The following is a 17,024-nucleotide window of genomic DNA, read 5'->3' on the forward strand; positions in this document are numbered from 1 at the left end:
TTCTTTATGATCTGTGAATTCATCACACAGAATTACAGCTTTCCCCACAAGAACACTTTCGCTAAGACTGTTCTTTTGGAATCGGCAAAGAGATCTTTGGAAGCCCAATCAGGGCTATGGTGAAAAGGGAAATATCCTTACATAAAAACTGGAAAAAAGCTTTCTGAGAATCTACTTTGTGTTCTGTGAATTCATCTGACAGAATTACAGCTTTCCCCTCCAGGATTCGTTCGCTAAGCCTGTTCTTGTGGAATTTGCAAACGTATATTTGGAAGCCCATAGAGGCTATGCTGAGAATGAAAATATCCTGAGATGAAAACTGGAAAGAATCTTTCTGAGAAACTGCTTTGTGATGTGTCACTTCACTCACTGAGTTACAGCTGTATTTCGTGGAGATGTTTGCCAGCCTTATTTCTGTGGAATCTGAGAACTGATATTTCAGATCCCTTTGAAGACTGTAGGGCCAAAGGAAATATCCTCCGATCAAAATGAGAGAGAAGTGTTCTGAGAAACTTTTCTGTGATCTGTGAATTCATCTCACAGAGTTACAGTTTTCCCCTGTGATCTGTGAATTCATCTCACAGAGTTACAGTTTTCCCCTCAAGCAGCCGTTTGCTAAGAACGTTCCTGTGGAATTTGCCAAGTGATATTTGGAAGCCCATGGTGGGCTCTGTTGAAAAGGGAAATATCCACAGAAAAAAACAGGAAAGAAGCTTTCTGAGGAACTGCTTTGTGTTCTGTGAATTATTCTCACAGAGTTACAGCTTTCCCCTCCAGAAGCCGTTCGCTTAGACTGTTCTTGTGGAATTTGCAAAGGGATATTTGGAGTCATATGGAGGCCTATGGTGAAAAAGAAAATATCCACAGATGAAAACTGCAAAGAAGCTTTCTGAGAAACTGCTTTGTGATATGTGACTTCCACTCACTGAGTTACAGCTGTATTACGTGGAGCTGTTTGCTAGCCTTATTTCTGTGGAATCTGAGAACTGATATATCGGATCCCTTTGAAGACTATGTGGTCAAAGGAAATATCCTCCGATCAAAATGAGAGAGAAGATTTCTGAGAAACTTTTTTGTGATCTGTGAATTCATCTCACAGAGTTACGGCTTTCTCCTCCAGAAGCCGTTCTCTGAGACTGTTGTTCTGTAATTTGCAAAGGGATATTCGAAATTTCATACAGGCTTATGGTGAAAAAGAAAATATCTTCAGAAGAAAACAGGAAAGAAGCATTCTGAGAAACTGCTTTGTGATCTCTGAATTCATTTCACAGTTACAGCTTTCCCCTCAAGAAGCCTTTCGCTAAGGATGTTCTTGTGAAATTTGCAAAGTGATATTTCAAAGTCCATGGAGGGCTTTGGTGAAAAGGGAAATATCCTCAGAGCAAACCTGGAAAGAAGCTTTCTAAGAAACTATTTTGTGTTCTGTGAATTCATCTCACAGGGTTACAGCCTTCCCCTCAAGAAGCCTTTCGTTAAGACTGTTTTTGTGGAATTTGCAAATTTAACCTTTTAAGGCCATGGAGGGCTATGGTGAAAACGGAAATATCCTCAGAGAAAAACTGGAAAGAAGCTTTCTGAATAACTGCTTTGTGTTCTGGAATTCATCTCACAGAGTTACAGCTTTCCCCTCCAGAAGCCATTCGCTAAGACTCTTTTTGTGGAATTTGCAAAGGGATATTTGGAACCCCATACAGGCCTATGGTGAAAAAGAAAATATCCACAGATGAAAACTGTAAAGAAGCTTTCTTAGAAACAGCTTTGTGATGTGTGACTTCCACTCACTGAGTTACAGCTGTATTTCGTGTAGCTGTTTAACAGCCTTATTTCTGTGGAATCTGAGGACAGATATTTCGGATCCCGTGGAAGACTATAGTGCCAATGGAAATACCCTTCGCTCAAAATGAGAAAGAAGCTTTCTGAGAAACTTGTTTGTGATCTGTGAATTAATCTCACAGAGTTACAGCTTTCCCCTCAAGTACCCTTTTGCTAAGACCGTTCTTGTGGCATTTGCAAAGTGATATTTGGAAGCCCATGGAGTTCTATGGTGAAAAGGGAAATCTCCTCAGATAAAAACTGAAAAGAAGCTTTCTGAGAAACTGCTTTGTGTTCTGTGAATTCCTCACACAGTGTTACAGCTGTATGTCGTGAAGCTGTTTGCTAGCCTTATTTCTGTGGATTCTGAGAACTGATATTTACGATGCCTTTGAAGACTATAGGGCCATAGGAAATATCCTACGATGAAAATCGGAAGGAAGCTTTCTGAGAAACTTCTTTGTGATCTGTGAATTCATCTCACAGAGTTACAGCTTTCTCCTCAAGAAGCCTTTCACAAAGACTGTTTTTGTGGAATTTGCAAAGTGATATTCAAAAGCCCATGGAGGGCTAGGGTGAAAAGAGAAATATCTTCAGATAAAAACTGGAAAGAAGCTTTCTGAGAAATTCCTTTGTGTTCTGTGAATTCATTTCACAGAGTTACAGCTGTCGCCTCCAGAAGCCGTTCGCTAAGACTGTTCTTGTGGAATTTGTAAAGAGATATTCACAAGCCCATAGAGGCCTATGGTGAAAAAGAAAATATCCTCAAATGAAAGCTGGAAAGAAACTTTCTGAGAAACTGCTTTGTGATGTGTGACTTCCACTCACGAGTTGCAGCTGTATTTCGTGAAGCTCTTTGCTACCTTATCTCTGTGGAATCTGAGAAACGATAGTTCTAATCCATTTGAAGGCTATAGGGCCAAAGGAAATATCCTCCGATCAAAATGAGAAAGAAGCTTCCTGAGAAACTTCTTTGTGATCTGTGAATTCATCTCACAGAGTTACAGCTTCCCCTCAAGAAGCCTTTCACTAAGACTGTTCTTGTGGAATTTGCAATGTGATATTTGGAAGCCCATGGACGGATATGGTGAAAAGGGAAATAAACTCACATAAAAACTGGAAGGAAGCTTTATGAGAAACTGCTTTGTGTCCTGTGAATTCATCTCATAGATTTACAGCTTTCACCTCAAGAAGCCTTTCGCTTAGACTGTTCTTGTGGAATGTGCAAAGTGGTATTTGGAAGCCCATGGAGGTCTATGGTGAAAAGGGAAATATCCTCAGATAAAAACTGGAAAGAAGCTTTACGAGACACTGCTTTGTATTCTGGGAATTTATCTCACAGAATTACAGTTTTCCCCTCCAGAAACCCTTCAATAAGACTGTTCTTGTGGAATTTGCAAAGGATATTTGGAACCTATAGAGGCCTATTGTGATAAAGTAAATATCCTCCGAGGAAAACTGCAAATAAACTTTCTGATAAACTGCTTTGGGTTCTGTGAATTCATCTCACAGAATTACAGCTTTCACCTCCAGAATGCGTTCGCTAAGACTGTTCTTGTGGAATTTGCAAAGGGATATTTGAAAGTCCATAGAGGGCTAAGGTGAAAAAGAAACTGTCCTAGACGAAAACAGGAAAGAAGCTTTCTGAGAAACTGCTTTGTGATGTTAGTCTTCCTCTCACTGTGTTACAGCTGTATTTCGTGGAGCTGTTTGCTAACCTCATTTCTGTGGAATCTGAGAAGACATATTTAGGATCCCTTTGAAGAATATAGGGCCCAGGAAAATATCCTCTCATCAAAATGAGAAAGAAGCTTACTTAGAAACTTATTTGTGATCTGTGAACTCATCTCATAGAGTTACAGATTTCCCCTCAAGAAGACTTTTGCTAAGACTGTTCTTGTGGAATTTGCAAAGTGATATTTGGAAGCCCATGGAGAACTATGGTGAAAAGGGAAATATCCTCAGATAAACACTGGAAAGAGGCTTTCTGAGAAACAGCTTTGTGTTCTGAGAATTCATCTCACAGAGTTACAGGTTACCCCTCCAGAAGCCGTCTCACAGAGTTACAGGTTACCCCTCCAGAAGCCGTTCTCTAAGACTGTTCTTTTAGAATTTGCAATAGATATTTGGAAGCCCCTAGAGGCCTATGGTGAAAAAGAAAATATCCTCACATGAAAACTGGAAGGAAGTTTTCTGAGAAAATGCTTTGTGATGTGTGACTTCCACTCACTGAGTTTCAGCTGTATTTCGTGGAACTGTTTGCTAGCCTTATTTCTGTGGAATCTGAGAACTGGTATTTTGGATCCCTTCGAAGACTATAGGGCCAAAGGAAATATCCTCCGATCAAAATGATAAAGAAAGTTGCTGAGAAACTTCTTTGTGATCTATGAATTCATCTCACACAGTAACAGCTTTTCTTCAGGAAGCCTTTTGCTAAGACTGTTCTTGTGGAATTTGCAAAGTGATATTTGGAAGCCCATGGAGGGCTATGGTGAAAAGGGAAAGATTCTCAGATAAACACTGGAAAAAAGCTTTCTGAGAAACTGCTGTGTTTTCTGTGAATTCATCTCACAGAGTTAGAGCTTTCCCCTCCAGAAGCCATTCGCTAAGACTGTTCTTGTGGAATTTGCAAAGGGATATTTGGAAGCCCACGGAGGCCTGTGGTGAAAAAGAAAATATCCTCAGATGAAAACTGGAAAGAAGCTTTCTGAGAAACTGCTTTGTGATGTGTGATTTCCACACACTGAGTCACAGCTGTATTTCGTGGAGCTGTGTGCTAGCCTTATTTCTGTGGAATCTGAAAATTGATATTTCGGATTCCTTTGAAGAATGTAGGGCCAAAGGAAATATCCTCTGATCAAAATGAGAAAGAATCTTTCAGATAAACTTCTTTGTGATCTGTGAATTTATCTCACAGAGATACAGCATTCCCCACAGAAGCCTTTCGCTAAGACTGTTCTTGTGAAATTTGCAAAGTGATACTTGGTAGCCCATGGAGGGCTATGGTGAAAAGAGAAATATCCTCACATAAAAACTGGAAAAAAGCTTTCTGAGAAACTGCTTTGGGTTCTGTGAATTCATCTCACAGAGTTACAGCTTTCCCCTCCGGAAGCCGTTCGCTAAGACTCTTCTTGTGGAATGTGTAAAGGGATATTTGGAAGCCCATAGTGGCCTAGGGTGAAAAAGAAAATATCCTCAGATGAAAACTGGAAAGAAGCTTTCTGAGAAACTGCTTTGTGGTGTGTGACTTCCATTCACTGAGTTACAGCTGTATTTCGTGGAGCTGTTTGTTAGCCTTATTTCCGTGGAATCTGAGAACTGATATCTCGGATCCCTTTGAAGACTATAGGGCCAAAGGAAATATAATCCGACCAAAATGAGAAGGAAGCTTTCTAAGAATCTTCTTTGTGATCTGTAAATTCATCTCACAGAGTTACAGCTTTCCCTTCAAGAAGCCTTTCGCTAAGACGGTTCTTGTGGAATTTGCAAAGTGATATTTGGAAGCCCATGGAGGCCTATGGTGAAAAGGGAAATATCCTCAGCGAAACACTGGAAAGAAGCTTTCTGAGAAACTGCTTTGTGTTCTGTGAATTCATCTCAAAGAGTTACAGCTTTCCCCTCCAGAAGCCATTCACTAAGACTGTTCTTGGGGAACTTGCAAATGGATATTTGCAAGCCCCTAGATGCCTATGGTGAAAAAGAAACTATCCTCAGAATAAACCGGGAAAGAAGCATTCTGAGAAACTGATTGTTATGTGTGACTTCCACTCAGAGATTTACAGCTGTATTTCATGCAGCTGTTTTCTACCCTTATATCTGTGGAATCTGAGAACTGATATTTTGGATACCTTTGAAGACTATAGGGCCATAGGAAATATCCTCCAATCAAAATGAGAAAGAAGCCTTCTGAGAAACTTCTTTGTGATCTGAGAATTCATCTCACAGAGTTACAGCTTTCCTCTCAAATAGCCATTTGCTAAGACTGTTCTTGTGGAATTTGAAAAGTGATATTTGGAAGCCCATGGAGGGCTATGGTGAAAAGGGAAATATCCTCAGATAACAACTGGAAAGAAGCTCTCTGAGAAACTGCTTTGTGTTCTGTGAATTCATCTCACAGAGATACAGCTTTCCCCTGCAGAAGCAATTCTCTAAGCCTGTTCTTGTGGAATTTGCAAAGGGATATTTGGAAGCCCATAGAGGCCTATGGGGAAAAAGAAAATATCCTCAGATGAATACTGGAAAGAAGCTTGCTGAGAAACTGCTTTGTGATGTGTGACTTTCACTCACTGAGTTACTGCTGTATTTCGTGGAGCTGTTTGCTAGCCTTATTTCTGTGGAATCTGAGAACTGATATTTCATATCCCTTTGAAGACTATAGGGCCAAAGGAAATATCCTCCAATCAAAATGAGAAAGAAGCTTCCTGAAAAACTTCTTTGTGATCTGTGAATTCATCTCATAAAGTTACCGCTTTCCCCTTGAGAAGCTGTTCGCTAATACTGTTCTTGTGCAATTTGCAAAGTGATATTTGGAAGAACATGGAGGGCTATGGTGAAAAGGGAAATATCCTCAGATAGAAACTGACCAGAACCTTTCTGAGAAACTTCATTATGTTCTGTGAATTCATCACACAAAGTTACAGCTTTCCCCTCCAGAATCCGTTCACTAAGACTGTTCTTGGGGAATTTGCAAATGGATATTTGCAAGCCCATAAAGGCCGATGGGGAAAAAGAAAATATCCTCAGATGAAAACTGGAAAGAAACTTTCTGAGAAACTGCTTTGAGATGTGTGACTTCCACTCACTGAGTTATGGCTGTGTTTCATGGAGTTGTTTGCTAGCCTATTTCTGTGGAATCTGAGAACTGATATTTCGGATCCATTTGAAGTCTATAGGGCTAAAGGAAATATCCTCTGATGAAAAGGAACAAGAGGCTTTCTGAGAAACTACTTTGTGATCCGTGAATTCATCTCACAGAGTTACAACTTTCTCAAGAAGTCTTTCATAAGACTGTTCTCGTGGAATTTGCAAAGTGATATTTGGAAACCCATTCAGGGGCATGGTGAAAAATAAAATATCCTCAAATAAAAACTGGGAAGAAGTTTCTGAGAATCTGCTTTGTGTTCTGTGAATTCATCTCACAGAGTTAGAGCATTCCCCTCAAGAAGCGTTTCACTAAGACTGTTCTTCTGGAATTTCCAAAGTGATATTTGGAAGCCCATGGTGGGCTATGGTGAAAAGGGTAATATCCTCAGATAAAAGCTGGAAAGAAGGTTTCTGAGAAACTGCTTCGTGTTCTGTGAATTCACCTCCCAGATTTACAGCTTTCCCCTCCAGAAGCCATTCACTAAGACTGTTCTTGTGGAATTTGCAAAGGGATATTTGGACGCCCTTAGAGGCCTATGGTGAATAAGAAAATATCCTCAAATGAAAACTGGAAAGAAGCTTTCTGAGAAACTGCTTTGTGATGTGTAACTTCCCCAAATTGAGTCACAGCTGTTTCCTGGAGCTGTTTCCTAGCCTTATTTCTCTGGAATCTGAGACCTGATATTTTGCACTACTTTGAAGACTATAGGACCAAAGGAAATATCCTCCCAGAAAAATGAAAAGAAGTTTTCTGGAAAACTTCTTTGTGATCTGTGAATTCATCTCACAGAGTTACAGCTTTCTGCCCAAGAAACCTTTCGCTAAGTCTGTTTTGTGGAACTTGCAAAGTGGTATTTGGAAGCCCATGGAGGGCTATGGTGAAAAAGAAAGTATCCTCAAAAAAAACTGGAAAGAAGTTTCTGTGAAGCTGCTTTGTGTTCTGTGAAATCATCTCACAGAGTTACAGCTTTCCCCTGCAGAAGCCGTTTGCTAAGACTGGTCTTGTGGAATTTGCAAAGGGATATTTCGAAGCCCATATGGGCCTAAGGTGAAAAAGAAAATGTCCTCAGATATAAACTTGAAAGAAGCTTTCTGAGAGACTGCTTTGTGATGTTTGACGTGCACTCACTGAGTTACAGCTGTATTTCGTGGAGTTGTTTGCTTGCCTTATTTCTGTGGAGTCTGAGAACGGATATTTCCGATCCCTTGGAAGACTATAGGGCCAAAGGAAATATCCTCCTATCAAAATGAGAAAGAAGCTTTCTGAGAAACTTCTTTGTGGTCTGTGAATTCATCTCAGAGAGTTACAGCTTTCCCCTCAAGATGCCTTTCACTAAGACTGTTCTTGTGGAATTTGCAAAGTGATATTTGGAAGACCATGGAGGGCTATGGTGAAAAGGGAAATATCCTCAGATGAAAACTGGAAAGAAGCTTTCTGAGAAACTGCTTTGTGAGGTGTGACTTCCACTCACTCAGTCACAGCTGTGTTTCATGGAGCTGTTTGCTAGCCTAATTTCTGTGGAATCTGAGAACAGATATTTTGTATCCCTTGAAAACTGTAGGGCCAAGGTCAATATCCTCTGATCAAAATGAGAAAGAAGCTTTCTGAGAGACTTCTTTGTGATCTGTGAATTCATCTCATAGAGCTACAGCTCTCCCTTCAAGAAGCCTTTCGCTAAGATTGTTCTTGTGCTATTTGCAAAGCGATATTTGGAAGGCCATCAGGGCTATGGTGAAAATGGAAATATCCTCAGATAAAACCTTGAAAGAAACTTGGTGAGAAACTGCTTTGTGTTCTGTGAATTCATCTCCCAGATTTACATGTTTCCCCTCCAGACGCCGTTCGCTAAGACTGTTCTTGTGGAATTTGCAAAGGGATATTTGGAAGTCCATAGAGGTCCATGGTGAAAAAGAAAATATTCTTAGATGAAAACTGGAAAGAACCGGTGAAAACCGTATTGAGCCGGTCTGGTCCGGCTTGATCCGGTTTGAGCTGGTCTGGTCCAGATTGATCTGGTTTCATCCTGTCTGGTCCGGTTTGAGCCGGTTTGAGTCAGTCTAGTCCGGTTTAATTCCCTTTTCTGGTGGTCTGGTCCGGTTTGAGCTGGTCAAAAGCGGTTTGATCCTCTCTGGTTCTGTTTTGAGCCGGTCAAATCCGTTTTGATCCGTTCTGGTCGGGTTTGATCCGGTTTGTGCTGGTCTGTTCTGGTTTGAGCCGGTCAAAACCAGTTTGAGCCGGTCTGGTCGGGTTTGATCCGGTTTGTGCTGGTCTGGTCTGGTTTGAGCCGGTCAAAACCGGTTGGAGCCGGTCTGGTTCGGGTTTCATCCGGTCAAAACACGTTTGAGTCCGGTTTGAGCCGGTGAAAAGTGGTTTGAGACGTTCTGGTCCTGTTTGAGCTGGTTTGAGCCGGTCTGGTCTGGCTTGAGCAGGTTTTAGCCAGTCTGTTCCTGTTTGAGTCCAGTGTGAGCCGTTCAAATCCGGTTTGAGCCGGTCTGGTCCGGGTTGATCCGGTCAAAACCGGCTTGAGTCCGGTTTGAGCCAGTCAAAGCCGGTTTGAGTCGTTCTGGTTCGGTTTTAGCCGGTCTAAAGAGGTATGAGCCGGTCAAATACGGTCAAAACTGGTATGAGAATGTCTGGTCCTGTCTGGTCTGGTTTTAGCTGGTGAAAACCGGTTTGAGCCGGTCTAGTTCAGTTTGAGTCCGGTTTGAGCAGGTCAAAACCCTTTTGAGCCGTTCAGGTCCGGTTTGATCCGGTCAAAACCCATTTGAGTCGGGTGTGAGCCAGTCAAAAACGGGTTGAGCCGGTCTGGTCCTGTTGGAGCCGGTCAAAACCGGATTGAGTCGGTCTGGTCTGGTTTGTGTCCAGTTTGAGCCGGTCTGGTCCGTTCCGGTTTGAGTCCGGTTTTAGACAGTTTGAACCGGTCAGGTCCGGTTTTAGCCTGTTGGGTCCGGTCTAGTCCAGTTTGATCCCGTTTAACCCGGTTTGAGCCGGTCAAAATGGGTTTGATCCGGCAGTTTCATCTGGTCTAATCCGGTTTGAGCCGGTCTGGTCCGGTTTGATCTGGTTTGAGCCGGTCTGGTCTGGTTTGAGCCGGTTTGAACCGGTCTGGTACAGTTTCAGTCTGGTTTGAGGCGGACATAACCAGTTTGTATTGGTCTGGTCCAGTTTGATCCGATTTGAGCCGGTCTGGTCTGGTTTGAGCCGGTCAAAATCGGTTTTAGTCGGTCTGGTCCAGTTTTCTGGTCAAAACACGTTTGAGTCCCGTTTGAGCCTTTCAAAATCGGTTTTAATTGGTCTGGTCTGGTTTGAGTCCGGTTTGTGCCGGTCAAAACCGGTTTGAGCCGGTCTGGTCCGGTTTGAGACGGATAAAACCGGTTTGAGCCGGTGTAAGAGCTGGTCTGGTGCGGTTTGATCCCGTTTGAGCTGGTCAAAACCGGTTTGAGTCTGGTTTGAGCCGTTCTGATCCGTTCCGGTTTGAGTCCGCTTTGAGCCGGTTTGAGCCGGTCTGGTCCAGTTTGAGTCTGTTGGATCCGGACTAGTCCGGTTTGATCTGGTCTAATCCAGTTTGAGCCGGTCAAAACTGGTTTGATCCGGCATTTTGATCTGATTTAATCCGTTTTCAGCTGGTCTGTTCCGGTTTGAGTCCATTTTGACCCGTTCAAAACCGGTTTGAATGGGTCTGGTCCTGTTTGATCCGATTTGAGCCAGTCTGGTCTGGTTTGAGATGGTCAAAACCGGTTTGAGCCGGTCTGTTCCAGTTTGATCGGGTCAAAACACGTTTGAGTCTGCTTTGAGCTGGTCAAAACCGGTTTTACCCGGTCTGGTTTGGTTTGAGTGCGGTTTGAGCCGGTCTGGTCTGGTTTGATCCGGTATGAGCCGGTCTGGTCCAGTTTGATGCGGTTTGAGTCCATGTCGTCCGTTTTGAATCGGTTTTAGCTGGTCTGCTCCGGTTTGATCCGGTTCGAGCCGTACTGGTCCAGTTTGAGCTGGTCAAAACTGGTTTGAGCCGGTCTGGTCCGGTTCGAGTCCGGTTTGAGCCGGTCTGGTCCGGTTTGATCCAGTTTGAGCCGGTCTGGTCCGGTTTGATGCGGTTTGAGTCCGTGTGGTCGGTTTTGAACGGTTTTGAGCCAGTCTGGTCCGGTTGGTACGGTTTGACCCGGTGAAAACCAGTTTGAGCCGGTCTAGCCAGTCTGATCCGGAGTGATCCATTTTGAGCTGGTCTGGTCCAGTTTGATCCAGTTTGAGCCAGTCTGGTCCGGTTTGATACGATTTGAGCCGGTCAAAACTGGTTTGAGCCTGTCTCCCTGGTCTGGTCCGAGTTGATCCGTTTTGAGATGGTCTGGTCCGGTTTGATCCAGACAAAACCGGTTTTAGTCAGTTTTAAGCCGGTCAAATCCGGTTTGAGCCATCTGGTCCAGTTTGATCTGGTCAAAACCGGTTTGAGTCCGGTTTGAGCCTGTCAAAACCGATTTGAGCCGGTCTGGTTCGGTTTGAACCGGTTTGAGCCGGTCTGGTCCGGTTTGAGCTGGTCAAAACCGGTTCGAGCCAGTCTTGTCCGGTTTGAGTCCGGTTTGAGCCGGTCTGGTCCGGTTTGATCCGGTCAAAACCCATTTGAGTCGGGTGTGAGTCAGTCAAAACCGGGTTGAGCTGGTCTGGTCCAGTTGGAGCCGGTCAAAACCGGATTGAGTCAGTCTGGTCCGGTTTGCGTCCGGGTTGAGCCGGTCTGGTCCATTCCGGTTTGAGTCCAGTTTGAGTCGGTTTGAGCCGGTCTGCTCCGGTTTTAGCCTGTTGGATCCGGTCTAGTCCAGTTTGATCCCGTTTAATCCGGTTTGAGCCATTCAAAATCGGTTTGATCTGGCAGTTTGATCCAGTCTAATCCGGTTTGAGCTGGTCTGGTCCGGTTTGATCCGGTTTGAGCCAGTTTGGTCTGGTTTGAGCTGGTTTGAGCCGATCTGTTCCAGTTTGAGTCCGGTTTGAGGCGGTCAAAACCGGTTTGAATCGGACTGGTCCTGTTTGATCCGATTTGAGCCGGTCTTGTCTGGTTTGAGCCGGTCAAAATTGGTTTGAGCCGTTCTGATCTGGTTTGATCCGGTCAACACCGGTTTGGTTCCAGTTTACCCCGGTCAAATCCGGTTTGAGCCGGTCTGGTCCGGTTTGTTCTGGTTTGAGCCGGTTTGGTCTGGTTTGAGCCGGTTTGAGCCGATCTGTTCTGGTTTGAGTCCGGTTTGAGGCGGTCAAAACCAGTTTGAATCGGACTGGTCCTGTTTGATCCGATTTGAGCCGGTCTGGTCTGGTTTGAGCCGGTCAAAATCGGTTTGAGCCGTTCTGGTCCGGTTTGATCCGGTCAACACCGGTTTGTTTCCAGTTTAGCCTGGTCAAATCCGGTTTGAACAGGTCTGGTCTGGTTTGATCCGGTCAAAACCTGTTTGAGTCCGGTTTGAGCCTGTCAAAACTGGTTTGAGCCATTCTGGTTCGGTTTTAGCCGGTGTAAACAGGTATGAGCTGGTCAAACACGGTCAAAACAGGTATGAGCCTGTCTGGTCCGGTCTGGTCTGGTTTTAGCCGGTGAAAACCGGTTTAAGCCGGTCTGGTCGGGTTTGAGTCCGGTTTGAGCCGGTCAAAACAGGTTTGTGCCAGTCTGGTCCGGTTTGAGCTGGTCAAAACCGGTTTGAGTCCGGTTTGAGCCTGTCTGATCCGTTCTGATTTGAGTTTAGTTTGAGCCAGTTTGAGCCGGTCTGGTCTAGTGTGAGCCTGTTGGATCCGGACTAGTCCGGTTTGATTTGGTCTAATCTGCTTTGAGTCAGTCAAAACCGGTTTGATCCAGCAGTTTGATCTGGTTTAATCCGGTTTGAGCCGGTCTGTTCTGGTTTGAGTCCGTTTTGAGCCGTTCAAAACCGGTTTGAATGGGTCTGGTCCTGTTTGATCCAATCTGAGCCAGTCTGGTCTGGTTTGAGATGGTCAAAACCGGTTTCAGCTGGTCTATTCCGGTTTGATCGGGTCAAAACACGTTTGAGTCCGGTTTGATCCGGTCAAAACCGGTTTTAGCCGCTCTGGTCTGGTTTGAGTCCGGGTTGAACCGGTCTGGTCCGGTATGATCCGGTTTGAGCCGGTCTGGTCTGGTTTGAAGCGGTTTGAGTCCGTGTGTTCCGTTTTGAACCGTTTTGAGCCCGTCTGGTACGGTTTGATCCGGTTGGAGCCGTTCTGGTCTGGTTTTAGCTGGTCAAAACCGGTTTGAGCCGGTCTGGTCTGGTTTGAGTCCGGTTTGAGCCGGTCTGGTACGGTTTGATCCGGTTTGAGCCGTTCTGGTACGGTTTGATGCGGTTGGAGTCCGTGTGGTCCATTTTGAACCGTTTTGAGCCAGTCTGGTCAGGTTTGATATGGTTTGACCTGGTGAAAACCGGTTTGAGACGGTCTAGCCAGTCTGGTCCGGATCGATCCATTTTAAGCCGGTCTGGCCCGGTTTGATCCGGTTTGAGCCAGTCTGGTCCAGTTTGATACGGTTTGAGCCGGTGAAAACTGGTTTGAGCCAGTCTAGCCATTCTGGTCCGGATTGATCCGTTTTCAGCCGGTCTGGTCCGGATTGATCCGTTTTGACCCGGTCTGGTCCAGTTTGATCCGGGTTGACCCAATCAAAACCGGTTTAAGCCGGTCTAGCCGCTCTGGTCTGGATTGATCCATTTTGAGCTGGTCTGGTCCGGTTTGATCTGGTTTGAGCCAGTCTGGTCCGGTTTGATAAGGTTTGAGCCGGTCAAAACCGGTTTGAGCCTGTCTAGCCGGTCTGGTCCGGATTGATCCATTTTGAGCCGGTCTGGTCCGGTTTGATCCAGTCAAAACCAGTTTGAGTCCGGTTTGAGTCAGTCCGGTCCGTTCTGGTTTGATTCCTGTTTGAGCTGGTTTGAGCCCATCTGGTCCGGATAGAGCCGGTTTGAGGAGGTCTGGTCCGGTTTGATCCGATTTGAGCCGGTCTGACCCAGTTTGAGTCGTTCTGGTTTGGTTTGATCCGGTTTGAGCCGGTCTGGTCTGGTTTGAGGTGGTCAAAACCAGTATGAGCCGGTATGGTCCTGTTTGATCCGGTTTGAAATGGTCAAAACCGGTTTGAGATGGTCTGGTCCGGTTTGAACCGGTCAAAACCAGTTTGAGCCGTTCTCGTCCGCTTTGAGTCCGGTTTGAGCCAGTCAAAACCGGTTTGAGCCAGTTGGGTCTGGTTTGAGTCCGGTTTGAGCCATTCAGAACATGTTTGAGTCCGGTTTGAGCCGCTCAAAACAGGTTTCAGCCGGTCTCATCTGGTTTGATCTGGTTTGAGCCGGTCTGGTCCGGTTTGATGCGGTTTGAGTCCGTGTGGTCCGTTTTGAACCGTTTTGAGCCAATCTGGTCTGGTTTGATATGGTTTGACGCGGTGAAAACCGGTTTGAGACGGTCTAGCCAGTCTGGTCCGGATCGATCCATTTTAAGCCGGTCTGGCCCGGTTTGATCTGGTTTGAGCCAGTCTGGTCCAGTTTGATACGGTTTGAGCCGGTGAAAACTGGTTTGAGCCAGTCTAGCCAGTCTGGTCCGGATTGATCCGTTTTCAGCCGGTCTGGTCCAGTTTGATCCGGTTTGACCGGGCAAAACCGGTTTGAGCGGGTCTGGTCAGTATTGAGACAGTTAAAACTGGTTTGATGCGGTCTAAGAGCCAGTCTGGTGCGGTTTGATCCGGTTTGTGCCGGTCAAAACCGGTATGAGTTCGATTTGACCCCAGTCTGGTCCGTTCAGGTTTGAGTACAGTTTGAGCCGGTTTGAGTCAGTCTGTTCCGGTTTGAGCCGGATTGAGCCGGTCTGTTCCATTTTGATCCGATTTGATCTGGTCTGGCCAGGTTTGAGTCGGTCAAAACAGGTTTGAGCCGGTGTGGTATGGTTTAATCCTATTTCAGCCAGTCTGGTCCGGTTTGAGCCGGTTAAAACCGATTTGAGCCAGGTCTGGTACGGTTTGATCCGGTTTGAGCCAGTCAAAACCAGTTTGAGTCCGCTTTGAGCAGTTCAAAACCGGTTTGAGCCGGTCTGGGTCGGTTTGAGCCGGTCAAAACCGGTTTGAGCCAGTTTAATATGGTCAAAACAGGTTTAAGCCGGTCTGCTCCGGTTTGATCCGATTTGAGCCGGTGTGGTCCGGTTTGATCCGTTCAAAACCAGTTTGAGTCCGTTTTGAGCCCGTCAAACCGGTTTCAGCCTGTCTGGTTCGGTTTTAGCCGGTCAAAATCGGATTGATCTGGTCTGGTGCGGTTTGAGTCTGGTTTGAGCCAGTATGGTCCGGTTTAAGCCGGTCTGGTCGGATTTGAGCCGGTCAAAACCGGTTTGAGCCGGTCTAGTCCGGTTTGAGTCCTATTTCAGATGCTCAAAACCGGTTTGAGTCGGTGTGGTCCGGTTTGATCCGGAGAAAGAAGCTTTCTGAGAAACTGCTTTGTGTTCTGTAAATTCATCTCCCAGAGTTACAGCTTTCCCCTCCAGAAGCCAATCACTAAGACTGTTCTTGTGGAATTTGCAAAGGGACATTGGGAAGCCCTTAGGGGCCTATGGTGTAAAAGAAAATATACTCAGATGAAAACTGGAAACAAGATTTCTGAGAAACTGCTTTGTGATGTGTAACTTCCCCAAACTGAGTCACAGCTGTATTTCCTGGAGCTGTTTGGAAGCCTTATTTCTCTGGAATCTGAGACCTGATATTTCGCACTACTTTGAAGACCATAGGGCCAAAGGAAATATCCTCCCAGAAAAATGAAAAGAAGTTTTCTGGGAAACTTCTTTGTGATCTGTGAATTTATCTCACAGAGTTACAGCTTTCTGCTCCAGAAACTTTTCGCTAAGACTGTTTTGTGGAATTTGCAAAGTGATATTTGGAAGTCCATGGAGGGCTATGGTGAAAAAGAAAGTATCCTCAAAAAAAACTGGAAAGAAGTTTCTGAGAAACTGCTATGTGTTCTGTGAAATCATCTCACAGAGTTACAGCTTTCCCCTACAGAAGCCGTTCGCTAAGACTGGTCTTGTGGAATTTGCAAAGGGATATTTCGAAGCCCATAGAGGCCTAAGGTGAAAAAGAAAATATCCTCAGATGAAAATTGGAAAGAAGCTTTCTGAGAGACTGCTTTGTGATGTTTGACTTGCACTCACTGAGTTACAGCTGTATTTCGTGGAGCTGTTTGCTTGCCTTATTTCTGTGGAATCTGAGAACTGATATTTCAGATTCCTTGGAAGACTATAGGGCCAAAGGAAATGTGCTCTGATAAAAATGAGAAAGAAGCTTTCTGACAAACTTCTTTGTGATCTGTGAATTCATCTCACACAGTTAGAGCTTTCCCCTCAAGAAGCCTTTCGCTAAGACTGTTCTTGTGGAATTTGCAAAGTGATATTTGGAAGCCCATGGAGGGCTATGGTGAAAAGGGAGATACCCTCCGATAAAAACTGGAAAGGAGCTTTCTGAGACACTGCTTTGCTTTCTGTGAATTCATCTCACAGAGTTTCATCCTTCCCTTCCAGAAGTCGTTCGTTAGGACTGTTCTTCTGGAATTTGCAAAGGGATATTTGGAAGCCCATAGTGGCCTATGGTGAAAAAGGAAATATCCTCAGTTGAAAACTGGAAAGAAGCTTTCTGAGAAACTGCTTTGTAAGGTGTGACTTCCACTCACTCAGTCACAGCTGTGTTTCATGGAGCTGTTTGCTAGCCTAATTTCTGTGGAATATGAGAACAGATATTTCGGATCCCTTGAAGACTGTGGGGCCAAGGGAAATATCCTCCGATCAAAATGAGAAAGAAGGTTTCTGAGAAACTTCTTTGTGATCTGTGAATTCATCTCACAGAGATACAGCTTTCCCCTCAAGAAGCTTTCCGCTAATACTGTTCTTGTGGTATTTGCAAAGTGATATTTGGAGGAACACCGAGGGCTATGGTGAAAAGAGAAATATCCTCAGATAAAAACTGGAAAGAAGCTTTCTGAGAAACTGCTTTGTGTTCTGTGAATTCTTCTCCCAAATTTACAGGTTTCCCCTCCAGAAGCCATTCGCTAAGACTGTTCTTGTGGAATTTGCAAGGGATATTTGGAAGTCCATAGAGGCCTATGGTGAAAAAGAAAGTATTCTCAGATGAAAACTGGAAAGAACCGGTGAAAACCGGTTTGAGCCAGTCTGGTCCGGTTTAAGTCCGGTTTGTGCCGGTCTGGTCCGTTTTGAGCCAGTCAAAACCGGTTTCAGCCTGTCTGGTTCTGTTTTGAGCCGGTCAAAACCTCTTTGAGCCGGTCTGGTCGGGTTTGAACCGGCTTGAGCCGATCTGGTCTGGTTTGAGCCAGTCAAAACCGGTTTGAGCCGGTCTGGTCTGGTTTTA

This window comes from Chlorocebus sabaeus, chromosome 2 (assembly GCF_047675955.1).
Source record: "Chlorocebus sabaeus isolate Y175 chromosome 2, mChlSab1.0.hap1, whole genome shotgun sequence".
Lineage (NCBI taxonomy): Eukaryota > Metazoa > Chordata > Mammalia > Primates > Cercopithecidae > Chlorocebus > Chlorocebus sabaeus.